Raw genomic sequence first — 27,674 nt, forward strand, 5'->3', positions numbered from 1 at the left:
TTAAAATGGTGAAATCTGAGTGATAAAGGTGTCATTTTGGGACATAAACAAGTGATTTAAGAAAGGAGTGAAAAGTTAACTCTACAGAGGCTGAAGAGAATTAAGCAGTTAAACTTTGTGGAAAATGTTAAAAAGGACCATGTTAAAGAGAAAGAATTATTGGTTTCTTTGCAGCCATTCTGAAGGGAAAATGGGCTCTTTTTCCAGAAGAATGACTTTAAATAATCCATATATATATACAGCTATGTAAAAACAAAGCAGTGTAAAGAAATGTTAATGAAAAATAATGTGTATGTTCTAGGAATCTAAACCAACACATCTGCTTTGTAAAACTCCAGTTTTCTAGGTGTGAGATAAATTGATTTTGTTTTTGTTTTTAATGCCACTAAAAATTCATTTGACTCTTTAATTCAAAGTAGCAAAACTGACAGACCTTTTTGCAAGACCCAGGTAATTAGTGCTGTTTGGCTTTGGGATTTAGCATTTAACCCTTAAGGGGTAACTTGATTCTTTACAAAAATTAAAATGTTTTTAAATAAAGACCAAGTCATGGCTGCAATAGGGAGGTCAAAATCAGGAGAATAGGGAGAGATTCTGAAGTCTATTTGTTTGGTTGGTTTTTTTTTTGAAACAATAGCAGATAAAAGCTGTAATGAAAGAATAAGAAATTAACAGTGACCCTTTGAAGCAACAGCAGAGATGAGGTGCACAAAACAAAAAGAAGCAATATTAAAAACACTGAGCCTTAAAATAGCTCTGTTTAATCAGACTGTCATTTTTATAAGGATACATGAAAACTCTGTAAGAACAAAAGAAACAGTTACACCTTATGTAAAAATTAATATGGCTAATGTTTTTAAAAAGTTATAGTATAGAAGGAATGTGCATTCTCCCTAGGCCATGTGCAGTGTATATTGTAGAAAGGGGTAAAAAAAAATGCAAATGAAATGTGCTGCTGAATTAAAATCCTATTAGGGCTCCAAAAAGAGCCGCAATAGGCTGTGTTTTCTTTTTCAGATCCCTGTGTGTTAAGACAGAGGGCACGTCCAGACTAACCCGCGGCATCAGCGGGTTAAAATCGATTGCTCGGGGATCGATATATCGCGTCTAGTCTGGACACGATGTATCGATCCCCGAGCGCGCTTACATCGATTCCGGAACTCCATCAACCCGAACGGAGTTCCGGAATCGACACGGAGAGCCGCGGACATCGATGCCGCGCCGTCCAGACAGGTGAGTACCTCGATTTTAGAAATTCGACTTCAGCTACGTTATTCCCGTAGCTGAAGTTGCGTATCTAAAATCGATTTTAATACCTAGTCTGGACGTGGCCAAAGTCTCTGACCTCTGCTGGGGCTTTGAATCCAAAAGCCAAGCCTGTGTTGATGCAAATTACCTAACTGATAAAGAAAGGTGAGAACTGCCAGCACAAAAGAAGCTGCAAATAAAGAACATACCTGGTCAGCAAACAAATTGCCTACATAAAAGGCATGGTATAACAAGATACCTTTAATAGATTTGATGCTAATGTTATTGTTAATATTATACATTAAAATAAATTTAGTGTTAGTAAGTACCCCGTAACAGCTTATAGTGTGTATGATTTTTGGAAAAATCCTTTAAAGTAATATGGTAATGATGCTTCTCAGCTGTTACCTGTGAATAAACTTAAAGCTTAACACAGCAGGAAAAACATTACAAACTTGATCTGCTATATAAAAGGAAAAACTTGAGGTATACCACCTCATGAATTTAATAACCAAACGGTGGAATAATTTCCGCATAACCCTTAAAAAGTAGAACCCATTAAAACCTGGCCTGCTTATAGAGCAAAAAACACAAGAAAATATAGGGGTATTTCCTCTGTTTTGCCTGCAGTCAGCAAGGATATTTGTAAAAGAAAGGAATCTTTTAAGTAATAATCAATGCCACCCCAAAAGGGGTGGAAAAATGTTATTTTTGTCTTTCAGATAATCCAAAGTACTGTATAATGGGCTATATGTATGTGTTAACTCTTGGGGGAAAGTGTTTAGAAAGTGTTAGCAACCCACCAGAAGACAAATTTAAATGTAATGTAAGTACTGTGTTTACCAATAATCACCTTTACTATTTGCCACAACAACAACAAAAGAGTCTCAGCTTATTGTAAGCACTGATTTAGCTCAGCTCTCTATCAATCTTGGCATTGAATGGCAAACAGTTACCAATCATCTGTTAAAAGGTAAAAAGGTAACATAGTTCCTAGAAAAAAAAATGTGGAAAATTGGACCATTTATATTATACACACAAATGGGGACATGTTAAGAATTGCCACTGCAGAAAAACTTAACAGCCTACCAGGGCCGTCCTTAGGATTTATGGTGCCCTAGGCAGGATTATTAAACTGGTGCCCCTGTGCCTGTGTTGCTCTTAGCAACACACACATAAGCTTACAGTATTGGAAAACTTGCCACAGGCATGTTACTAAAACCAGTTTAACTTAATTAAGCACACTGTAATACTGATGAACTAACACTAAAAAGTCGCACTATAGAAAAAATTCTGATTTGACAGAATGATGCAAATAATATATTTTTTTAAATTTGTCAACATTTTATTGGAAATTTATATAAAGAGGTAATGAAACAAGGATTAGTTTTTAATTAAAAGTAGTCTTTCTGGCTTTTTTGGCTGCAAAATCAGTAATAATGTCATCGTATGACAAAGACAAAGTGATGTCTTGTTCGATTGTAAGAATAGCAAGACCAGTCAAGGTTCCTGACTCATTGTAGAGTGCAGATAGTTTTTAATGAGCTTTAGTTTTGAGAAACTCTATTCTCCTGATGCTCCTGTTACAGGAATTGTCAGTAGAATATGAGTGGCAAGTTTGCTGGTATGAATAAACTGTACAATGTCCATCACTGATTTTGCATGTGGCAACAACTCAGTTCTTCGTACAGTTCAAGTCCATTTAAATCAAAATGATCACCATGCTTCAGGAGGCTCTCTAGGTCAGGGATCCACAATGTGGTGCCCGCGGCTGCCATGGCGCCCACAGGGGCTTCTCAGTGCACCCACACACAGGCCGGAGGACGAGCATCTGCAGAAATGTCGCCGAAATTCGGTGGTATTTTGGCGCCAATGCCTCTGGATGACACTGCTTGCCATTGAATTTAGGCAGCATTTCTGCGGATGCTCGTCCACCACCACGGTCCTTCGTCTGGCGCACGCCAGATGAAAAAGGTTGGTGACCACTGCTCTAGGTTCTTGCACTTTGTCATTAGTTGCTCTTGTTTTCCTATTTCGTTGAATTTAGTCCCACTCAGCCCGTTGCCAGCTGAGTGAATAGAACCCCAGGCCGACAGCGGGTTGAGTGGCTCAGCTGGGGTCTCAGCCGCTGGCCTGCTCAGCCTGCTGCCAGCCTGGGGTTCCTTGGGGGTCTCCAGGCCAGCAGCAGGTGCTGAGTGGGGCTGGCAGCTGGGACCCTGAGTGGCAATGGGGCAGCAGCCGGAATCCCAGAGCAGCGGCGGGCTTGAGCCATTCAGCCCACCACTGCGTGTCATCAAAAATCAGCTCATGTGCCACCTTTGGCACATGTGCCGTAGGTTGCCGACCCCTGCTCTATACACTAGTAAGGAGATGAGCATATTACAGTTGTTGGAGGACTCTATTTAGCAGTAACAGGCTATAGGAAAGTCAGTCAACATTTTTTGTTTCTCTGATGAAAACTGACCCACTCCCTTCCCCATTCCAAAATTGTCACAAATAATTGTCAACAACTTAATTTTCTGTTTTTGGCTAAGATATATTGATTTTTTTTTTAAAATATATATTGAAATTGAATTCAGGATTCTTAGCAAGCATTTTTAGCAAAAAAATTGGCTCAATGACAATCAAAATGGCAACACAGTACTGCTTTCATGCTTGGCTCACCCCCCCAGCCTGCTGGTTCAACAGCTGCAGTAGAAGAGGAGAGGTGGAAAACTGCAGGACCCCAAAATCCTCATCTTGGGGTGCAGAGCGGCAACAGCAGCAGCAAATCCTCAAGTCTGGTCACACACCAATGGGCGCCACCGCCAGCTCAACGGACCATGGTGAAGTTAGCACAGCATCTGATCTCAGGGACGGGGCACCCATGGAGCCACAGCAGCTCATCCTGCCCTGTGCTGCTCCCCCCGGATGAGATGGATCACTGCCAGTCCGGGGGAGAGACGCTCCCCAGCTAGGGTGACCAGATCCAGATGTCCTGATTTTATAGGGCCAGTCTCGATATTTGGGGCTTTGTCTTATATAGGCACCAATTACCCCCACCTAGGGTGACCAGACAGCAAGTGTGAAAAATCAGGATGGGAGGTGGGGTGCAATAGGAGCCTATATAAGAAAAAGACCCAACATATGGGACTGTCTCTATAAAAGTGGGACATCTGCTCACCCTACCGCAACCCCCTGTCCTGATTTTTCGCACATGCTATCTGGCTATCCCCAGCCCAGCCGTGTCTGACCATTCCAATCCTGGCTGCCTGCGAGGAAGTGAGTTACTTTCACTGTCATTCCTCAGCAGGTAGGCAGCCAGCCTCACCTCCCCCCCAGCACCTCACTCAACACAGCCCTGACAGCCCTCACGCCAGGGGAAAGAGTCACACTCACAGGTGAGCATAGGCAGCAAGTTTGTATAATTTTTGGTGGTGCCCAAAATGGTGGTGCCTGCCCCCCTCCCCCCCGCTGTCGCCCTGTAAGCCGATATAAAATGAAGCTACAATGCGTTGGCACCACAAGATTACAGGGGTCAATTAAAAGTGTAAACTCAGAAGCAGCACTTGCCTGCTTCAATATACAGTATTATATTTTGTTGCACTTGTGAAAATGTGGGAATGTTCTAAATGTTTTCTCTGAATACTGTGTGGGTGCTTCAGTTTCCCCTGCAAGGTGCCAACGGAAGGTGCTGGGGACAAAGAGATCAGATGAAATCCAGAAGAGACACAAAGGCTAGAGGAGGGAGTGTCAGTTTGGAGCTGGTTGGGGAAATGGGGAGAGGCCCAGAACTTGGGTCTAGGCTCCCCACCCTCCAAGATGGACGTGACTGAGGGATCCTGTTTTCTGTACCTACAAGCTTTGTTTTAGACTGTGATCCTGTCATCTAATAAACCTTCTGTTTTACTGGCTGGCTGACAGTCACGTCTGACTGCAGAGTTGGGATGCAGGGACCTCTGGTTGCCCCAGGACCTGCCTGGACAGACTTGCTGCGGAAAGCACACAGTGTGGAAGGGCATGCTGAATGCTCTGAGGTCAGACCCAGGAAAGTGTAAGCATCTTGCTCTGGAGACAGTATGCTCAGAGAGAGGAGGCTCCCCCAGAGTCCTGACTGGCTTTGTATGGAGTAGTTCCAAAGCATCCCAGCATCCTCTTCCACACCATGCACTTCCCGGAAGTCCAAACAGGCACTGACACTCTCTCCTCTGGCCTTTGTCTCTTTTCCAGGCATTAGGAGGCCACCTGATCTCTTTGTTCTCCAACACCTTCAGTTGGCACCTTGCAGGAGAGCGACCCAGGCCATCAGTTGCCCAGAGACAGGGTTTCAGCCATTCTCTGTGCAAACAGCATCACACTGGCACTCTAGGGCTCTACAACAATCACACATCCTTATCCCACCATCTAGATCCTTGAGAAATGCATAGGGGAAACTGAGGCACCCACACAGTATTCAGAGAAAACATTAAGAACATTCCCACTTTGTAACACCTGTATACTTTAAAGGGTGTAAAATAATCAAGTATTGTGCTAAACACAATGATACTCCAAACTGACCACCAAATTTAAGTTGCATGTTTTTCCCCTCAAGTGAGGGCTCTGGGATGGAGCTAGGGATGAGGGGTTCACACTGCAGCAGAGTGCTCAAGGTTGGGGTGCTGGGGGCGCAGGCTCTGGGGTGGGGCAGGGCTAAGGAACTTGGGATGCAGACAGGCTGCCCAGAGCTGGGGCCAGAGAGGACTCTCCCCCCTCCTTACTGGCAGAAGCAAGCTCCAGGGAAGGGACCCCTCCTCTCTCTCCTGTCCCCCACCCACAGCACACTCACTCTGCACCACAGTCACTGCACATGCTCCTAGTGACTCTCTCAGGTCCAGAAAGCCCACTCGCCTCCCCTATGATGGGTACCAGGGCGGGGGGGTTGCCATCATGTGTGGCCTCCCCATCCCTGCTGCTGCCACTGAGTGCCGGGGGGGCGGGGGATACAGCTCCCAAGCATGTGTATGCCTCCTTCCCCCTCCTCTCTTCCTCTTCCCCTCCCCCAGTGCTCCAATAGGCTGCCTCCCAATGATCTCTATAGCCTTAGGCAAAAGCAGCCCAAACAAAGGAGAGAGGCACTGGCTGTTTTCTTTCAGCCAGGGAAGTTCTGAGGTGGGGGTAGAGGAGAAACCCAGCTCCAAATATTGGTGGAGCACAGCCCCCAGACTTGAATATTCCTGGTGCTTGAGCACCTTGAGCCCCTATAAGCTGCCACCGCTGCAGGTGAGTTCCTTCCCCTACCCTTCCCAGAGACTTCCCAGCAGCCAATCTCCTCCCTCAGACTGTGCTGCATTCGGCTCTCTCTAGGACCCAGCAGCCCTGCTCTTACATTCTCCACTGCTTCCCCTCTGTCTGGGCTCCCTGCAGAGCGGTGCCCCAGACCTTTTGGTACCCTAGGCGGCTGCCTATTCTGCCTATGGCTAAGGACGGCCCTGCAGCCTACCATTGGTATAACATATTTTCTGGATGGTCTCCCACAACTACTGGCATACTAATGTTACTACCCCTAATTGGGTTTTTGGTTTTAAATTGTATGTGTTTAATTGAAATATTTAAAATGTGCTGATGGATAAAACAAATGTATGCAAAGCTAAAGCCACAGGCACAAATCGTCTCTCAGTATTTTCTATTACGTGGACTAAATAAGAAGTGACACTGGCGATTAATAATCTTAGTGTCAAAAGGGGGATATGTAGGAGCAGGATTTTATAATGTCCCATAAGAATTAAAGTATAATTTGATTTCATCCTGCTAGCCACCTTTTTTAAATAGCAGAAAGAAATGATCCCCTGGGACTATAAGATTTGGTTTTCCCATATGCATTACAAATTGGGCCCTCTCTAACTCTTTGTTTTACGATTTAGGTAGAAAGAGACAGGATTCTCTATTGTGTCTATGTAAAGTAAATTAGAGAAACATTGAAGGCCTGGGTCTCAATGTAAATTGTCTTGGTTATTAATTGTAAAACTTAGCAAGGTTTAATTTGCAATGCTTTTTTGATCAATATAAAATACTACTGTTTGTATTCTCAATTTATTTGTGTGAATGAGAAATGTATGCCTCAGGAAAAGATAAAGGTGTCAAGGTCATTGTTATAGCCAGAGTCAAGGAAGAAGTAGTAAAGAGACTTAAAGAATATCAGAGAATCACCAGGCACTGCTTACTACCCCGACGGCTGTTGAACTGTCTGGCATCTCACATTGGATACATACTTCGCCGTGTAAAAATGCACCACCCCCAGTGAACCAATCATCGCTTCAGGACCACACCGAGTCAATTGTGACTCCAGAAGAAGATGTAGAGGAACAGCCTGCAATACCTTACAATCTACTTTCTCATAAGGGTTGCCAGAAGCAGACGACAACCTAAAGCAAGGCCCAAGAAGAAGCAGTAGTGAGCCTAGCGCCTGCTGCCTGGTGGACATAAAACTGTGACTGCGGTTTCCTGAGTTGAGGTTGTCAGAACCAGAAGGGCCCTGCCTCCAACATGTGCCTCTGGTGGTGCCTGTTCCTCGACTGCTGGTGTCTTCAGGTCTGGGGAGTCCACAACAATGACAATTCTTTTATCCAGCAGCAAGTTTGGATAGCTCAGACCCTTATTATTTCTAAATGCTGGGTCTGCAGCCACATCCCAGCCCACTCTCAAACTGGTGTTCCTGTCCTGGCTATCCCACTCAATTCCCCAGACCTTACTGGAGGACCTTATCCGTTTAACACAATATGGAACAGTAATGACACCTGGGAAGAGACTATTGGCAGTTCCTTTATCCCGCTTGGGGGAGTAATACACCAGGCAAAAAGGCTCCTGAGGTTACAAGCAGTAGTTAAAATAATGGCAAATAAAACCGGAGAAAGTTTAAGAGCCCTGGCCAAAGAAACGGGTGATCTGACAGGTGGCCCTCCAAAACCGTCAGGCATTAGACATAGTGCTGGCAGCCAAAGGAGGGACTTGTGCTCTCATTGGAAAACAATGTTGTCTGTTTGTACCTGATGATAGCAATAAGGTAATAGATCGCGCTAGACACTTAGAACAACTCGCATATCTTCCCCAAGTAGAGCCGAGTTCTTTATGGAAGTGGCTAAGTAACCTGTTTAATTTCTCTGGCATAGGAAACTGGTTGTTTCAGGGAGCCCTAACTATCCTGTTTGGAATCTTAGTGATTCTTGTATGCTTTCAGTTAATCTCCTGTTGTATCCAGAATTGTGTTACCCAGGGCACTGCCCCAAGACAGAGTGCTAATATGATGATTTTGATTATTGCTGATGAACAAAGAGATAAGGAACGGTTAATTTGTGGAACCCAGTAATTGTTGGTCATGGCATGCGCTTGACCAAAAGGACGGATTGTGAAAGTAGAATGAATTATATTGTGAAAATAGAAAGGATTAAAGAAATGCTGTCTGTACCTTTTAGCAAAATTGTTGGAATGCTGCAATCCAGGTGTCAGGAATACAGACATTAACATAGAACAATTGCACCATTTAAGGGCAATTGGTGAAGTATTAGCCTTAGATCGATAAGAGTTAGTAAGGAAGTAGGATATGCATGCTGTGCCCCAGGTGAATTTTACTGTTTTGCTTTCTTTGTCCTTTTGTCTAATTCTCGCTCTTTTATCTGTATAAATAAGATAGCTTGTGTCTTGCATGGTGCTCACATTATTTGGATGTTATTAGCAGAGAGCTGTGCTAATAAAACAGTGTGGTCTGACAAACTGTGGTCTTGGCTACACTGGCACTTTACAGCGCTGCAACTTCGCGCTCAGGGGTATGAAAAAACACCTGTTTGAGCGCTGCAAAATACAGCGCTGTAAAGCCTCAGTGGAATCAATGCGGCAGCGCTGGGAGCACAGCTAACAGCGCTGCAAGCTACTCCCGTAGAGGATGTGGTTTACGTGCAGCGCTGGGAGAGCAGCGCTGGCACTCCGACCACACTCACACACCAAAGCGCTGACGTGGCAGCACTCCTGCAGCGCTGCTGCAGCAGCGCTTTGAAATTTCAAGTGTAGCCATACCCTGTGAGTCCTGAGTCTAACTTTGACAGGAGCGGACGGTCAAGCGGGGGCAGGGCGCTGCCTCCCCTCCCCAGCTCTGCAAGGAGACTGGGGAGCGTTCGTTCCTGTGGGGGTGGGGCGCTGCCTTCCCTCCCCGGCTCTGCGAGGGGACTGGGGAGCGTTCGTTCCTGTGGGAGTGGGGCGCTGCCTTCCCTCCCCAGCTCTGCGAGGGGACTGGGCAGTGGTCGTTCCTGTGGGGATGGGGCATTGGGTTCCCTTCCCAGCTCTGTGAGGGGACTGGGGAACGGATGATCCTGTGGGGGCGGGGAGATGGGTTCTCTTCCCACCTCTGCGAGAGGTCTGGGCAGCGGCCATTCCTGCGGAGCCAGGGCACTGCCTCCCCACCCCAGCTCTGTGAAGGGACGGGGGAGCGGCAGTTCAAGAGGGGGTGGGGCGCTGGGTTCCGTTCCCAGCTGTACCAGGGGACTGGGGAGCGGCCATTCTAGGGGGGAAGGGTGCTGCCTTCTCTCCCCAGTTCTGCGAGGGGAGTGGGGAGCGGCCGTTCAAGGGGGGCGGGGCTCTTCCTTTCCTCTAGGCTCTGCGAGGGGACTGGTGAGCGGCCGTTTCAGTGGGGGCGGGGTGCTGACTTCCCTCCCCAGCTGTGCGAGTGGACTGGGGAGTAGCCGTTCCTGCGTGGGTGGGGCGCTGGGTTCCCTGTCCAGCTCTGCCAGGTGCTGAGGAGCCGCCGTTCCAGTGGGGGCGGGGCGCTGACTTCCCTCCCCAGCTTGGCGAGGGCCCTGGGGAGCAGCCGTTCCTGAGGGGGAGGGGCACTGGGTTCCCTCTCAAGCTCTGTGAGGGGACTGGGGAGCGGCTGTTCCTGCTGGGGCGAGGCTCTTCCTTCCCACACTAGGGAGCGGCGATTCCCTCGGGGGTGTGGTGCTGCCTCCCCTCCCTAGCTCTGTGAGGGGACTGGGAAGTGATCGTTCTTCTTCGAGTGATTGCTCATATCCATTCCAGTTAGGTGTGTGTGCGCACCGCGTGCACGTTCGTCGGAGAAACTTTTACTCTAGCAACCCAAGCGGGTCGGCTGGGCACCCCCTGGAGTGGCGCCGCTATGGCGCCCAATATATATCCCAGCCGACCCGGCCACCCTTCAGTTCCTTCTTACCGCCCGTGTCGGTCGTTGGAACTGTGGAGCGCGTCTTCGCTGACCTCCACACTCCCTAACAGCTCATTTCGCTATCGTTGTATATAGTAATAGTTAAGTGTTGTATATAGATATATAATTATTTAGTCAGTTAGTTAGTTAGTTAGTGTTAATAGTGTAGTTATTAGTTGTAGTTTGAGGGGATCGGGGACCCCCCCCTTCCCCGCACCGGGAGCCGGGAGCTCATGCCCGGCTCATCGGGTTTCAAGCAGTGCTCGGCTTGCCACAAGCCTATACCAGTTGGAGACCCCCATGACTCCTGCTTGAAGTGCCTCGGGGAGTCGCACTTATCGGCTAAGTGCTCAATCTGCAAGTCTTTCAAGCCGAGAACCAAGAAGGAGCGAGACATTAGATTAAGACAGCTCCTTATGGAAGCGGCCCTGACACCTCCACCCTCGGCACCGAGCACAAGTCAGCCGGTTAGCAAGGGCACCGCCACGGCACCAAGCGCTGCCACCAAGGACTCACGGCACCGGCCTCCGCCGGCACCAAAACCGGCTCCGAGCCGCTCCCTCTCCCCAAGGTCGAAGACGGCGAAGGCGCAGATCATCCCGCCAGCAGCTGCCTCGCAGTCAGAGCCTACGCCAAAGATGGACCGCCTGGCACCGATACCTGCCACGGCACCGTCTAAGCCGGTACCGTTGACTCCGACCCCACGAGGGCCGTCGAGTCCGGCACCTCGCAGCTCCCCGGTGCCCACCGCGGTAGAGCCTGCTTCGCTATCTACCCCGGAGACGTTTGCCGCAGCAAGGGATCTGATCGCGATCACCGATGCGCAACCGGTGCGGGTACTACACTCCATGGGCAAACCGACCCTGACCAGACCAGCTTCGGTCAGCGTAGCAGACCGGCACCGCTCCAGATCGTGGTCCCGCGGACGCTCTGCATCGAGGCGTCGCTCATACTCTCCATGGCGATCTCGGTCTCGGCACCGGTCAGACTCCCGGCACTGATCACCTCGGCACCGTTCAGGCTCCCGGCACCGATCGCCTCGGTACCGGTCACGCTTCCGGCACCGGTCAAGCTCCCAGCACCGGTCGACGTCTCGAGCGTCAACCCGGTACTCACGGTACCGCTCCAGCTCACGGCACCGCGGGGGGTGCCGCACCTCCAGGAGCAGATCAAGACAGAGGGACTCGAGATCTCGGTCGACCTCCTGGCACCGAGCCAGTCGCAGGTCCCGGTCTCGCTCTCAACATCGTCACCAATACCAACACCGGTTACCACAACCCAGAGGTGTAAGGTCTGTCGGAACCTCGGCTCCAACTTTCGCTGCTCCACCATGGCCGTCTAGAGGCACGTCGGCATCCTCCCAGGCGGGTAGCTACTACGAATGGGACCAAGATCCCGAAGTACTGCTGGGAGTGTTCCAGGACCCCCGCCCGCAGGACGTGGGTTCCCAACAGTGGGGTTTTTGGACACCCTGGGCATATCATCAGACCCAGGGTGGCCCCGTGCCCCAGACCCGTTCTGCCACCTCAGAACATCGGGTACCAGAGGCCACTGTTTCCCGACCCCCCCCGGTGGTTGAGTCGGATAAACAGCCGCCACCAGACTCCCCGGGTCAACTGGAGCAGGAACCAGTCCAGGAGCAGGAGACCGCACAGGATGCCCTCATCCCTGGAGTATCCTCCTCCTCCTCCTCACCAGATGAGGCCATGGCTGGGTCTTCAGCATCAGGGCCCCCACCGATAGACCTCAGGGCCCACCAGGACCTCCTCCGTAGAGTGGCCCTTAACATCAACCTACCTGTGGAGGAGGTCCCAGAGGTTGAGGACCCGGTAGTGAGCATCCTCTCTGCAGACGCACCTACCCGAGTAGCCCTCCCATTCATCAAGACTATCCAGTCCACTGCCAATAACCTTTGGTAATCGCCAGCCTCCATCCCACTGACAGCTAAGGGAATGGAAAGGAAGTACATGGTACCCTCTCGGGGGTATGAGAACCTATACGTCCACCCTCCTCCCTCCTCCCTAGTTGTCCAGTCTGTCAACGACAGGGAACGGCACGGCCAACAGGCACCGGCCCCCAAAGCCAAAGAAGCTAGGCAAATGGACCTCATGGGTCGCAAGGTGTACTCAGCTGGGGCCTTGCAACTCCATGTGGCCAACCAACAGGCCCTACTGGGCCGTTATAACTATAATATATGGGCGGAGGTGGGTAAGTTCTCTGAGCTTCTACCCCAGGACTCACGCCTGGAATTTAATGCGTTCCTGGAGGAGAGTAAGAAGGTGGCCAGGACCCCTCTCTACAGGCCTCCCTCGACACGGCCGACTCAGCAGCCAGAACCTTGGCCTCGGGAATCACCATGAGGCGCATTTCCTGGCTTCAGGCCTCCACCCTACCCCCGGAACTACAATATACCGTCCAGGACTTACCCTTTGACGGGAAGGGTTTGTTCTCCCACAAAACGGACTCCAAACTGCAAAATCTGAAGGACAATCGAGTCATCATACGCTCTTTGGGGATGCATACACCTTCCACCCAGCGTAGACCCTTCAGGCCCCAGGCATGACGCCCATACTTCCCACCCCGCCAGAGGCAGGACTTCAGTAGACAGCGTGGCCGGTGGGTCCGCAGGCGCCAATCCGGCTCCCAGGGAGGCCAAAACCAAGGGCCCTCCAAGGCACCACCGGGCTCTAAGTCCTGCTTTTGAAGGTGCGCCCGGGGACGGCGTACCAGCCTCAAGACAGGATCCTTCCCCTACCTTCTCCAACCGCCTCTCCCACTTCCTCCCGGCGTGGTCCCGGTTAACTTCAGACTGTTGGATGCTATGCATGGTGAAGCAAGGATACCACCTACAATTTGCTTCCTCACCCCCTTCCCGCCCCCCTTCCCAGTCCCTCTTCAGGGACCCCTCTCACGAGCAAACCCTTCTGCAGGAGGTTCGTTCTCTCCTCGCAGCAGGAGCTATAGAGGAAGTACCTCTAGACGAGAGAGGCAAGGGGTTCTACTCCCGATATTTTCTGATCCCCAAGTCCAAGGGAGGTCTCAGACCCATCCTAGACCTGCGGGGCCTCAACAAATGGATGCTCAAGTTGAAGTTCTGCATGATCTCCCTGGGAACCATTATCCCATCCCTGGATCCTGGAGACCTGTATGCCGCCCTCGACATGAAGGACGTGTACTTCCATATTGCCATCTTTCTACCGCACAGGAAGTACCTTCGCTTCACGGTCAGACATCAGCACTTCCAATTCGCAGTCCTACCCTTCGGCCTCTCCACGACTCCGAGGGTGTTTACCAAGTGCATGGCCGTTGTGGCCGCCCGCCTCCGTCGGCGGAATATCCACGTGTTTCCGTACCTCGACGACTGGCTCCTAAGGGGGTCCTCCCAGTCGCAGGTGCGGCAACATGTCGAGGTGGTTACGGACCTCTTCTCCCAGCTAGGCCTGCTTCTCAATGCCGAGAAATCCAGCTTGGTCCCCACACAGAGGTTGGATTTCATAGGCGCGACCCTGGACTCTACTCAAGCCAGGGCTTACTTACCTCAGCCCTGCTTCCAGACTATCGTCTTGCTCATACGGAGCTTGCAGGCCTCCACAATCACCTCAGCTCTCACCTGCCTCATACTACTGGGGCATATGGCTGCATGTACTTATGTGACGAAGTATGCCAGGCTCCGAATGAGGCCCTTCCAAACGTGGCTTCATTCCATATTCCGCCCGGGCAGGGACCACCTAGATGTATTGGTGACGGTCCCCTCCAACCCTCTCCGCTCCCTCGACTGGTGGCTGACCCCATCCCTAGTATGCACGGGGATGCCGTTCCATCCACAGCCACCGTCGATGACTCTAACAACCGATGCATCATCCCTGGAGTGGGGGGCCCACCTAGGGCACCTACGTACCCAGGGCCTCTGGTCATCCCAAGAGCTGTCACTCCACATAAATGTCTGGGAGTTGAAGGCAGTCCGCCTCGCCTGCCAGGCGTTTCAACGACGTCTGCACTGCCGTTGTGTTTCTGTACTCACGGACAACACAACGGCCATGTACTACATCAACAAACAGGGGGGAACCCGTAAAAGCAGCAAAGAATCCTGTGGCACCTTATAGACTAACAGACGTTTTGGAGCATGAGCTTTCGTGGGTGAATACCCACTTCCTCAGATGGGGGGAACCCGTTCGTCTCCTCTATGTCAGGAAGCCATTCGACTCTGGGACTTCTGCATAGCCCAGTCGATAGATCTGGTGGCATCCTTCCTCCCAGGGGTCAGGAACACACTGGCGGACAGACTCAGCTGATCCTTCCTATGCCACGAATGGTCGATCAGACCGGATGTCATCCATTCCATCTTCCAGAGGTGGGGATTTCCCCGCATAGACCTCTTCGCGACCAAGTCTAACAGGAAGTGCCAGGAGTTTTGCTCCTTTCAGGGTCTCTCTCCCGGGTCGATCACGGACGCATTCCTCCTGCCATGGACCCACCATCTATTGTATGTCTTCCCTCCATTCCCTCTGGTGCACAAAGTCCTGTTGAAACTATGCAGGGACAAAGCGCATCTAATCCTGATCGCACCTGCGTGGCCCAGACAGCACTGGTTCACCGCCTTGCTGGACCTGTCTGTGGACACTCCAATCCCACTCCCTCTCCACCCAGACCTGATCACACAGGATCACGGCAGGCTCTGTCACCTGGACCTACGAGCCCTACACCTCACGGCATGGCTCCTGCATGGCTGAATGCGGCGGAGCTCAGCTGCTCCGCACTGGTCCAGCATATCCTCCTTAACAGCAGGAAGCCTTCCACTCGCTCAACGTACAAGGCCAAGTGGAAGCACTTCTCTTGCTGGTGTGCTACTCAGGGGGTGAACTCTACGTAGGCCCCGATTCCCACGGTCCTAGACTACCTCTGGTACCTTAAGCAACAGGGCCTGGCGACATCCTCCTTAAAGGTGCACTTAGCGGCCATATCCGCCTTTCGACCAGGAGAGGGTGGCCGCTCCGTATTCTCCCACCCCCTAGTCGCTAGATTTGTTAAAGGCCTGGAGCATCTCTACCCCCCCGCACACTGCCCTGCTCCCACCTGGGACCCTAATTTGGTCCTAAACAGGCTCACCCTCCCACCATTTGAGCCACTGGTGACTTGCTCGCTCACGTACCTGTCATGGAAGACGGCCTTCTTGGTGGCCATTACATCAGCCAGACGGGTCTCCGAGCTGAGAGCTCTCACAGTGGACCCACCCTACACCGTCTTCCATAAGGACAAAGTACACCTGAGACCCCACCCGGCATTCCTCCCTAAGGTTGTGTCTGCCTTCCATACCAACCGGTCTTCTTCCCGAAGCTCCACTCTTCCCGGCGGGAGCAGCAGCTACACTCCTTAGATGTACGCAGAGTGATCGCTTTCTACATTGAGCGAACAAAGCCGTTCCGGAAGTCTCCTCAGCTGTTTGTGGCGGTCGCAGAACGGATGTGGGGTCTACCAATCTCCTCTCAGAGGATTTCCTCCTGGGTGACTGCATGCATTCGTGCATGCTACGATCTAGCTCGTGTCCCCCCTGGCCACCTCACGGCACATTCCACGAGAGCTCAGGCGGCGTTGGCAGCCTTCCTGGCGCACGTGCCTATCCAGGAGATATGCCGTGCAGCGACCTGGTCATCGGTCCACACATTCACCGCACACTATGCACTAGTCCGTCAATCAAGAGATGACGCGGCATTTGACATAGCAGTTCTAAATACTGCCACATCTCACTCCGACCCCACCGCCTAGGTAAGGCTTGGGAATCACCTAACTGGAATGGATATGAGCAATCACTCGAAGAAGAAAAGACGGTTACTCACCTTTGTAACTGTTGTTCTTCGAGATGTGTTGCTCATATCCATTCCAAACTCACCCTCCTTCCCCACTGTCGGAGTAGGCGGCAAGAAGGAACTGAGGGGTGGCCGGGTCGGCTGGGATATATATTGGGCGCCATAGCGGCGCCACTCCAGGGGGCGCCCAGCTGACCCGCTTGGGTTGCTAGGGTAAAAGTTTCTCCGACAAACGTGCATGCGGCGCGCTCACACACCTAACTGGAATGGATATGAGCAACACATCTCGAAGAGCAACAGTTACAAAGGTGAGTAACCATCTTCCTGCGGGGGAGGGGCACTGGGTCCCCTCCCCAGCTCTGCCAGGTGACTGGGGAGCGACTGTACCTGCGGGGGCGGGGCGCTGCCTTCCCTCCCAGGCTCTCCGAGGGAACTAGGGAGTGGCCATCCCTGCAGGGGTGGGGTGCTGTCTCCGCTCTCCAGCTCTGCGAGGGGCCTGGGGTGCAGATGTTTCTGTGGAGACGAAGCGCTGCCTTCCCTCCCCAGCTCTGCAAGGGGACTGAGGAGCAACTATTCCTGTGGGGACGGGATGCTGGGCTCCCTCTCCAGCTCTGCGAGGGGACTAAACAGTATCCGTTCCTGCGGGGGCAGGGCGCTGCCTTCCCTCCCCTACTCTGCGGGTGTAGTGGGCAGCCGACCTCCCTGTGGGGGTGGGACGCTGTCTTCCCTTCCCGGCTCTGTGAGGGGACTGGATAGCGGCCTTCACTGCGGGATCGGGGCACTGGGTTCCCTCCCCAGCTCTGTAATGGGACTGGGGAGTGACCGTTCCTGCGGGGGCGAGGCGCTGCCTTCCCTCCCTGGCTTTGCAAGGAGACTGAGAAGTGGCCTTTCCTCTGGGCGGGCACTGCCTTCCCTCCTCAGCTCTGCAAGGGGAATGAGGAGCTGCCGTTCATGAGTGGGCAGGGCTCTGCCTTCCCACTCCAGCTCTGTGAGAGGACTAAGGAGCAGCTATTCCTGCGGGGGAGGGGGGCTGGGTTCCCTCCCCAGCTCTGCCAGAGGACTGGGGAGCGGACCTACCTGCGGGGGCGGGCTGCTGCCTTCCCTCTCCGGCTCTGCAAGGGGACTGGGCAGTGGACGTTCCAGCGGAGGCGAGGCGCTGGGTTCCCTCCCGAGCTCTGAGAGGGGACTGGGTTGCGGCCGTTCCTGCAGGGGCGAGGCGATGCTTTTTCTCCCCAGCTCTGCCAGTGGACTGGGGAGCAGCCATTCCTGCAGGGCCAGGGCACTGGGTTCCATCCCCCGCTCCGCGAGGGGACTGGGGAGTGACAATTCCTGCGGGGATGGGGAGCGGCCGTCCCTCCCCAGATCTGCCAGGGGATTGGGGAGCGGCTGTTCCTCCGGGGGAGGGATGCTGGGTTCCCATCCCAGCTCTGTGCTGGGACTGGGGAGCGGCCGTTCCAGTGGGGGCAGGGGGCTCGGCTCCCTCCCCAGCTCTAGCAGGATACTTTGGAGCCTCTGTTCCAGCAGGGCGGGGCACTGGGTTCCCTCCCCAGCTCTCGGAGGGGACTGGGAACAGACATTCATGCGGTTCCGAGGTGCTGCCTTCCCTCTCCGGCTCTGCAAGGGGACTTGGAGCGAACGTTCCTGCTGTGGAGGGGTGCTGGGTTCCCTCCCGAGGTCTGCAAGCGTACTGGGGAGCAGCCGTTCTTGCGGGGGCAGGACGCTGCCTTCCTTCCCCATCTCTGCAAGGGGACTGGGGAGCTGTCGTTCCTGTGGAGGCAGAGCGCTGAGTTCCCCTTCCAGCTCTGCAAGGGGACTTGGACGTTGTTTTTCCTGAGGGGGTGGGGCGCTGGGTTCTCTCCCCAGCTCTGTGAGGGGACTGGGGAACTTCCGTTCCGGCGGGGGCGGGGCGCTGGTTTCCCTCCACAGCTCTGGGAGGGGACTGGGGAGCGGCCATTCCTGCAGGGGCAGGGCGCTGTGTTACAGCTCCAGCTCTGCGAGGGGAATGGGGAGCGGCCGTTCCTGCGGTGCAGGGCGCTGGATTCCCCTCCCAGCTCTGTGAGGGGGACTGGGCAGCTGTCGTTCCTGCGGGGGCAGAGCGCTGTCTTCCCTCCCCAGCTCTGCGAGGGAACTGGGGAGCGGCCGTTTCTGCGGGGGTGGGGTGCTGCCTTCCCTCTCCAGCTCTGCGAAGGAACTGGGGAGCGGCAGTTCCTGCGAGGGTGGGTCGTTGGGTTCCCTTCCCAGCTCTGCGAGGGGACTGGAGTGACTTTTCCAGCGGGGGTGGGGCGCTGGGTTCCCTCCTCAGGTCTGCGAGGGGATTGGGACGCTGCCGTTACTGCGGGAGCAGGGCACTGCTTTTCCTCCCCGGCTCTGCAAGGGGACTGGGGAGTGATGTTTCCTGTGGGGACGGGGCGCTGGGCTCCCTCTCCAGCTCTGCGATGGGATTAGGCAGTGTCCATTCCTGCGGGGGCAGGGCGCTGCCTTCCCTCCCCGGGTCTGCGAGGGGACTGAGGAGTGGCCGTTTCAGCAGAGGCAGGGCGCTGAGTTCCCTCCCCAGCTCTGCAAGGGGACTGGGGAGTGGCCATGTGACGGTGCTGCCCATGGGAGCCAGCTGAGGTCACTCAATCAGGGTGAACTGCAAACAAAACGGGGCAGACAAACCCCAAACGCTGGTGGTTATTTCAATACTTAGATTTACCAAGCCAGCACAAAACAGCTTCTATAGTACCTCACTTGTCACTTAGAAGTCCAAACAACACAGTTCCCTTAAAGTGCCCAGCCTGAAGCCTCCGTCCAGACACCGGTCAGATATGATGATGATTCCTGAAAATCTTACTTCATCATATAAAAGAAAAGGTTCTTCCAATCCCAAAGGATCAGACAGATACCCAGGTTCAATTATAACTTAGATCTTACCCAAAATACACGCTATAGCCAATTCTTATTAACTAGGCTAAAATTTATTTAAAAAATAAAGGGAGAGTATTGGTTAAAATATCACTATACAGACAGACTTGATTTCAATTCTTGAGGTGCAGATACATAGCAGAGGTGAGCTTGTAGTTGCCAAGAGTCCTTTTAGAAATTGTCTACAGGTTATAGCCCAATTTCCATATTCAGGGTGGCTCCAGTCAATGACTGGGGATCTCAATCCTTATGGTTTAAGGTTTCCCCATGTTGAAACCCAAAGCAGATCTGAGATGATGAAGGATTGTGTCCCAGGCTTCTTATACATTTCCAGCAGCCTTTCGGCCTGAGAAATCAATAGGCTTAACTCCTTCTTCCAAACATCCTGCCAATTAGCACAGAGTCATTTATCCATTAAACAGTTCAGATACAGGTTACCACAACCTTCAAAGAGACACATAGACAATAATACTATTTCACTTGGTATCATCATAAATGCTAATATTCCTTTTTTGATCTTTAAATTAAAACTACAGCAATAGACAAGACTTGTTTGCTTAGATCACAAGACCTGAGCAAACATCTCCCCTTCTACCTCTGACAATACAGACTTGCATTTCAAAGCTCTATTCATTTACAGATCTTCCTAACCAGTCCGTAATGTTCACCCATGGGTCAGGTCAGTCGGTGAGGTGAGGTAATTAACTCTTTCTGGCCCTGTCACCTTTCAATGAGATATTATAGTACACTCATAACGTCACAGCCCTGCCCCCGCTGGAGTCTCCACTCCCCAGGGCCATGCTAGAGCCGGGGATGGAAGCCAGCACCCTGCCCCCGTTCAAACCGTCACTCCCCAGGCCCCTTCCCTGCTAGAACCGCCACTCCCTAGGCCCCTCCCAGAGCTGGGGAAGGAACACAGGGCCCTTCCCCCGCGTGAATGGCCACTCCCCAGATCCATCCCAGAGCTTAGGAGGGAAGCCAGCGCCCTGCCCCCTCTTGAACCGCCATTCCGCAGGCCCCTCCCCCGCTAGAAACACCACTCCCTAAGCCCCTCCCAGAACTGGGGAATGAAGGCAGCGCCCTACCCCCGCTAGAACCGCCACTCCCTGCCCCCTTCCCAGAGCTTTGTAGGGAAACCAGTGCCCTGCCCCCACTGCAACCACAACTCCCTAGGCCCCTCCCAGAGCTGGGGAGGGAAGCCAGTGCCCTGCCCCCGCTGGACCCGCCACTCCCCAGTCCCCTGGCAGAGCTGGGAAAGGAATTCAGCGCCCCACCCCCGCAAGAACGGCCACGCCCCTGTCCCTTGGCAAAGCTGGGGAGAGAACACTGCACCGCACCCATGTAGGAATGGCTGCATCCCAGTCCCCTCGCAGAGCTGGGGAGGGAGGGCAGTGCCCCGACCCCGCAGGAATGGCCACTCCCCATTCCCCTTGCAGAGCTGGGATGGGAACCCAGCGCCCCGCCCCCACAGGAACGGCCGCTAATCAGTTCCCTCATAGAGCTGTGGAGAGAACCCAGTGCCAAACCTTCGCAAGAACAGCCGCTCCCCAGTCCTTTCGCAGAGCTGGGGAGGGAACACAGCGCCCCATCCCCGGAGGAACGACAACTGCCCAGTCCCCTCGCAGACCTGGGGAGGGAAGGCAGTGCCCCGCCCCCACAGGAACAGCTGCTCCCCACTCCCCTGGCAGACCTGGGGAGGGAAACCAGCCCTCCCGCCCCCGCAGGAACGGCTGCTCCCCACTCCCCTGGCAGACCTGGGGAGGGAAGGCAGCACCCCGCTGTCGCAGGAACGGCCACTCCCCAGTTTCGTCGCAGAGCTGTGGAGGAAAAGCAGCGCCCCACCTCCGCTAAAATGGCAGTCCCACGGTCCCCTCACAGAGTTGATAAGGGAAAGCTGCTCCCCACCCCCGCTAGAATGGCTGCTCCCCAGGCCCCTTTCAGAGCTGGGGAGGGAAAGCAGCGCCCCGCTCCCACAGGAACGGCCCCTTCCCACTCCCCTCGCAGAGCTGGGAGGGAACCGAGTGGCCGCTCCCTAGTCCCTTCTCAGAGTCGGAGAGTGAACCCAGTGCCCCGCCCCCGCAGAAACAGCTGCTCCCGAATCCCCTTGCAGAGCTGGGGAGGGAAAGCAGCGCCCCGCCCCTGCTGGAATAGCGGCCTCACAGTCCCCTCGCAGAGGTGGGGAGGGAAGGCAGCGCTATGTCCCCACAGGAACGGCCGCTCTCCAGTCCCGTGGCAGAGCTGGGAAGGGAACCGAGCGACTCGCCCTCGCAGGAACTGCCGCTCCCCAGACACTCGCAGAGCTAGGGATGAAATCCAGCTCCCCGCTCTCGCAGGACCGGCCATTCCCCAGTCCTCTCGAAGAGCTTGGGAGGGAACGCAGTGACGCGCCCTTGTAGGAACAGCCGCTGCCCAGTCCCCTCGAAGAGCTGGGGAGGGAAAGCTCCACCCCGCCCCTGCTGGAATGGCAAACCCACAGTCCCCCTCACAGAATTCGGGAGAGACCACAGCGCCCCGCCCCCGCAGGAACAGCCGCTCCCCACTCCCCACGCAGAGCTGGGGAGGGAAAGCAGTGCCCTGCCTCACAGGAACGGCCACTCTCCATTCCCATCGCAGAGCTGTGAAGGAAACCCAGCACACCACCCCCGCAGGAACGAGAGCTGCCCAGTCCCCCCACAGAGCTGGGAGGGGAACCCAATACCCCGCCCCTGCAGGAACGTCCGCGCCCCAGTCTCCTGGCAGAGTCGGGGAGGGAAGGCAGCGCCCCGCCCCCGCTTGAAGGGTCATTTCCCAGTGCCCTGGTAGAGCTGGAGAGGGAAGGCAGCGCCTCGCCCCCGCTGGAATGGCCACTCCCCAGTCCCCTCGCAGAGCATGGGAGGGAAGGAAATGCCCTGCTCCCTCAGGAATGGCCGCTACCCTGTCCCCTGGCAGAGCTGGGGAGTGTATGCAGCGCCCCGCCCCCGCAAGAACAGCCTTTTCCCAGTTCCCTGGCAGGACTGTGGAGGGAACCCAGCACCCCTCCCCTGCAGGAATGGCCGCTCCCCAGTCCCCTTGCAGAGCTGGGGAGGGAAGGCAACACCTCACCCCCACAGGAATGGCTGCTCCCCATTTCCCTCACAGAGGTGGGGAAGGAACCCAGCTCCCCTCCCCAGCAGGAAAGGCCGCTCCCCAGTTCCCTCTCAGAGCTACGTAGTGTTGGTGTCACTAGGCATAACCCTAGGTAACTCGGGTGGGTGGAAAGCCATGACTGTCGATGAAGCCCTCCTGTTCTAGGCCAAAGCGAACCAAAGCCCCTCCATGTTGAACTCTATTCGACTTAGAAAGCTATCAGTTGCAGCACAGGTCAAACCGGTCTAAAGCAGTAGTGATAAGGCCTCCGTGTTGAATGACAAGATAACTTTCAGAAGGAAAACTTACTAATGAGCTGCTGCGGCCAAGATTACTTAATGCACCTGTGCTTACGTAATTGCTACAGGGAAAGGAAGGGGGAAAAGGAAAAAAAAATTAAAAAGGGAAAAGCCGCTTGTGTGTGTGTGCAGGATTTGAGATTGTATTCTCCCTTGCACCTAATTTGAGCTCAAATAAACTTGTGTTTTGCTTCTCCACCCTGGTGTGTATTTATTTGAGCCGAGCACACAGGGCCACGAACTGCTGCTGCTTGGCCCCAGGCACTATCTGTGCTGGCACAGTTCATGGCGTCCCTGGGTGGACTCGAGGCTAAAATTTGCCTTGCCCGGATCCCTTCTGGTGGTCAACGGATCGCGGTGATGACCGACACCCAGTGCACACTGGTGACTTCACCGGGGGCTTGTCGGAAATGCAGTTCGACTGACCCCAAAGGGCACAACGGTGCAACGCGCTTGAGTAGTGGAGAAGCAGTTGTGGGTGACAGTGAGGAACCGGTCCCTTGGATAAGGTAAGAATAGTCCAGTAGTGTGGACTTTTCCCCGAGGCTGGGGAAGCCCAGTTATTGTAATTCCCATTAGATAATAGAGCATCATATAATGGGTCAAGGGCACGGTATGGGGTGCCAGGTACGGTGTACACCATTAGAATGCATTCTAGTGAATTGGAAGGTGTTTGGTTCGGATCCGATGACTAAGCATAAACTGAAAAAAAGGCAAAGCAAGATCAGATGCAGAATGGTACTGGGGGCCAGTGTGAGTAACTGTTACCGGAAGACACCCAGAGTACCCTGTGAAGCAAAAGCTTGTGACCAGGACTACTCTAATGCAAGCCCGGTAACTAGTGGATCTTTAGGAGGTCTGACCCATGGTGGGCTGACTCGGCCTGGCATCGTCCGGTGAGGAAGCTACCTGGGTCTAGGAGTGTGTGTACCCATCTTCCCTTCCCTTTTCCTTTCCGTGTGGGCTATTGACAGTCTGATCGTCTCACTGGATGCAATCAGAGTAAGCGGCACCGTCTCCCAGAGACTAGCTGTGACAATGTGGTTTTGGCGGGACCCAACCGAGAGTGCCAATTCAGGACCATTTGCTCAAACAGGGCAGTTACAGCCCTAGCCTGGGGTTTTTCTACCTCTAAGGCAAACCAAACCAGCCAGACAAAAATGACTTTGGTTTCACCCCACTGGCTAACCACAAGTCACACAAGCAATTTCCTTAGACATTCCAGTCTCCCAGTATCACCACCAGTGCCACCCGTCCCGGGGATGAATGGTTATGAAAACCAATACCCCAGTAAAAGAAAAAGGTTCTCTCGATCCCAAAGGACCAAGCCCCAGACCCAGGTCAATATACACATCAGATCTTACCCACAAATCACGCTGTTGCCAGTCCTTTAGAATCTAAAATCTAAAGGTTTATTCATAAAGGGAAAAAGATAGAGATGAGAGCTAGAATTGGTTAAATGGAATAAATTACATACAGTAATGGCAAAGTTCTTAGTTCAGGCTTGTAGCAGTGATGGCGTAAACTGCAGGTTCAAATCAAGTCTCTGGAGAACATCCCCAGCTGCGATGGGTCATTCAGTCCTTTGTGCAGAGCTTCAGCTTGTAGCAAAGTCCCTCCAGAGGTAAGAAGCAGGACTGAAGACCAAATGGAGATGAGGCCTCCACCCTATATAGGCTTTTCCAGGTATAAGAACTCCTTTGTTCCTGCTGTGGAAAGTTACAGCAAAATGGAGTTTGCAGTCACATGGGCCAGTTTCTGCACATCCTGCTGAGTCACAGGGCGTAACTGCCTTCTCTCGATGGGACAATTGTGTAGGTGATGTTCCTTAATGGGCCATCAAGCAGGCTAAACAGAGCTGACACCAACTTTTCTGGGATCTTTCCCAGTAACACAACACAAATTTGAAATACAGACAGCATACAGCCAATATTGATAACTTCAACTACCAAAATGATACAGACATACAGACAACATAATCATAACCAGTAATCCGTAACCTGGTCTTAGAAACCTTATATGACCCCCTTTACCTAGGATTTGGTGCCACTACAGGTCCTTGGTTGCAACCCATGTTCTATATGGTCCTAGTTTATATCAATAACGTCACACTAGCCGACGCTTTTTGCTGAAGGGAGGTGTACGAGGGTCGTGGCCATCCTCGTTAGCCTCTCCTGTGTGAGTACCCTGTAGGGAAAAATCCTTTGTTTAGGAACCGCTAGCGCAGACAGGGCACCCTCCCTATGTGTGTAAGTGGAAAATGAGTGTGGGGACAGTCTAAACATTCCACCTCACCCCCTAATGGTACCGCCGCATATTACATGTACGTACATTATTGTTCAACAACCTGCAGGTATTTAGAGAATTGGAATATTTACATCTAAACAATGCCCACTAGAAGGTACTTCAATCCAGATAAGATCATACATCTAAGAGGAGCGTTTAATTACCAAAAAGCCCTGACACGGCATGAGCAAATTTGTCTACTGAGGAAAGGAACAGGTTAACTTGAAATTGAGCTTGGCCCAGGGATAAAAAGAAAGTTGCTCTGCGTTCAAGGTCAAGAATCAAGGCAGACTATGCTAAGTACAAACAAAAACTGTTTTCGGCCCCAGCTGGCTGTGGAAAAAGGAAAATTGACAGAGGCGAACCAAAGGCAATACAAGTTACAGAACTGAGATTACGTTTGCAAAGCTTAACTGTCCAGTGAGATCCAACAGTGTGCCTTTGTGACCCCGGAGCCGGTGTCGCTTGGTGACACCCAAGAAGCCACAGGCAGCTGACCTGGACTGGAATCTCTGAAAGAGATGCCGCAGTAGATTCCAGGGTGTAAGAGAACTGCCCTTCCAAGAGTGGAAACATGTTGGAAATTCTGGACAAGATGTATACAGGATAATCTCCCGTCCACTTCTCCCCCTTCTCTGAACATTATACACAGAAGTGGTCAGTCTGGACGTACATGTGTGAGTATGAAAGGGCTTGGGGCATTAATGTTTTTTCTGACTAATGAAGCTTTAAAATTCAGTTATATGGTGTGTTTTCTTTATCTTCTCCCAATGATCCTGTAGTGTCAGCCTGATCACCTGACACAAGGGATAGATTGGTAACAGAAATTTGTCACAGTTTGGTGAGCAATTAAGAAAGGGGGAGCCCTGCAGAATTTACACCATCTATTTGTTTTACCCTTGTTATTTTATGTTTGCTTTGCTTGGTACTGTTGGTGTTATATGTTGAGAAAATCATGATTAAAAGTGAGCCCTAATAGAGTAAGGAAACGCTATCTGGTTCTGGTTCTGGTTCTGTTCTAACCGGTTACTGTTGTTTTTCTGCTCTGTTCATTTGGGAGTTAGGAGTGTGGGCATTGGTGAACCTCTTGTTTGTAATTCTTCGGAGTGGATGCCATGCATGCGAGGAAGATCTGAGTTCGAACTGAGATCCTTCTGTCACGTCCCCTGTAGCGGTCAGTGTATAGAAGTGGGAAAGCCTGGCTTAAACTGTAATTCCCTCTGCTCTCTGTGTAATTCTTTTTTCTGTTTAAGTGTCAGCAGACAGATGGATGGGTCTCTGGTTAAATCCTCTAAAGGGGTTTGGATTATATTAAATAAATAGCCTTTGCCCAGTGGGCCATGTGTTTTAATCCAGGTGGCAAGCCTCACGAGGGAGGACTCGGGTAGTCTTGTGAGTAAGAATGTTTAAGGGAAGAGACCAGGAGGGGTGGGGGCTAGTTGAGAAACCCACCCTCCTAGCTAAACTGGTAGTGGAAAAAGTTGGTGCTCATGGAAGGGACCGTTCAGCAAGAAAAGCAGGATCGGGCCCAGGCGGGCAGGCAACAGACAGAGAGATTAAAAACAGGTTGAAACACTTTGAGGGTGTAGTGGAAGGAAGGAGTCAGTAAGTGTAAGCATGGGGATTTCAAATACCCAGGACTTACTTGGAATAGTGATTTGAATTGATAAAAGTGGCTGTTGGGAGACAAGCAAGTGATTTAAGGGAGAATGAGAAGTTAACTCTGTAGTTGCAGGAGGGAACAGTAGTTGAACTTTGTAAAAATGCTAAAGAGGAAAGTTCTTGGTGTCTTTGAAATGTTTGTAAATAAATTCAGGCAAAGAAATTATTGAATTGCAATCATTTGGCTATGAACAATTTAGTTGAATTAGCTGAAGAATGTAGACAGTGCTATGTAATTGAAATTTTATTAGGCTCTAAGGGCACTATAAGTGGTGATGTTTTCTTTCAGTGTTTGAAAGCAGGAGTTAAAAGTAAAAAGCAAGCCGGAAAGCATCTGTATTAATGCAAATTATCTAACTGATAAGGTAGGAGCCATTGAAACCTGGGCTGCCTATGAAACACATACCAAAAAAAAATGGGGTAATTCCTCTGTTTTGCCTGAAGTCAACAAGGGTATTTGTATATTTTAAGTGATGATTGTCTGCCCAGAAGGGGTAGACCTCTGTTTTTTTTGTCTTTCAGATAATCAGAGAAAACTGATGCCAGCTGAACAGCACTCAACGTACCATGCATTTACTGGCACAATGGGAATTGTGTTTTGTGTTTTGTGTTCTGTCTTGTGGTGTTTGTCTCGTGGCCGGAGTTGTTGTGTTTGGTGTTTTTATGGGATGGTCTGGTTTGGAATCAGGAGAATGTGATATAGTAAAGTCTAATACATTTCCTTAAGTAAGAAAAGGAATCTTCATTGGCCAAATCTTTGAATTAAAAATTGTTATTAAAATTTGCATACCAACAGTCTTTGAAAGCAAGGACATGAAAAGTTAACTCACTCCCCATATTGTACATGGGATCCTTCTGGCTACCTCAGATTGCTAGCCAGAGAGCTGGGGAAGGTGGGAAGCTATTGGACTAGAGGTTGTATTAAGTGAACTCCTCAAAGTGGGTGTGCTTGTCCTGGCTTGTTGCTCCAAAGCTCTGTAATAAGGTTATTTTAGTGGAAAGGTATATGTGGCATACATTCATTAAATATTAAGACTATTGTACTGTATAATGGCAATGTTTATGTGTTCATTGTTGGAAAAAGGTGTATAAGTGAAAAGTGGAAGTTTCCTTTTTAGGTTAAAAGAAGCCAAAAAAGGGAAAAGGACAAAGAACAGAAGGAGTTAACTGGAAAAAAAGAATTAGGCTAGTAACCTCTCCCTT

General features: G+C 51.9%; 1 long non-coding RNA gene across 1 annotated transcript in view; it reads right to left on the bottom strand.

Moving 5' to 3' along the window:
* LOC115638197 overlaps positions 1-27,674 on the bottom strand; it is a 208,019-nt gene that overhangs the window by 131,798 nt on the left and 48,547 nt on the right. The window contains exon 2 of the long non-coding RNA XR_003997402.1: positions 20,217-20,221. This is a non-coding gene — a long non-coding RNA (uncharacterized LOC115638197). The remainder of the gene's footprint in view (positions 1-20,216; positions 20,222-27,674) is intronic.

The sequence above is a fragment of the Gopherus evgoodei genome, chromosome 21 (genome assembly GCF_007399415.2).
Source record: "Gopherus evgoodei ecotype Sinaloan lineage chromosome 21, rGopEvg1_v1.p, whole genome shotgun sequence".
Lineage (NCBI taxonomy): Eukaryota > Metazoa > Chordata > Testudines > Testudinidae > Gopherus > Gopherus evgoodei.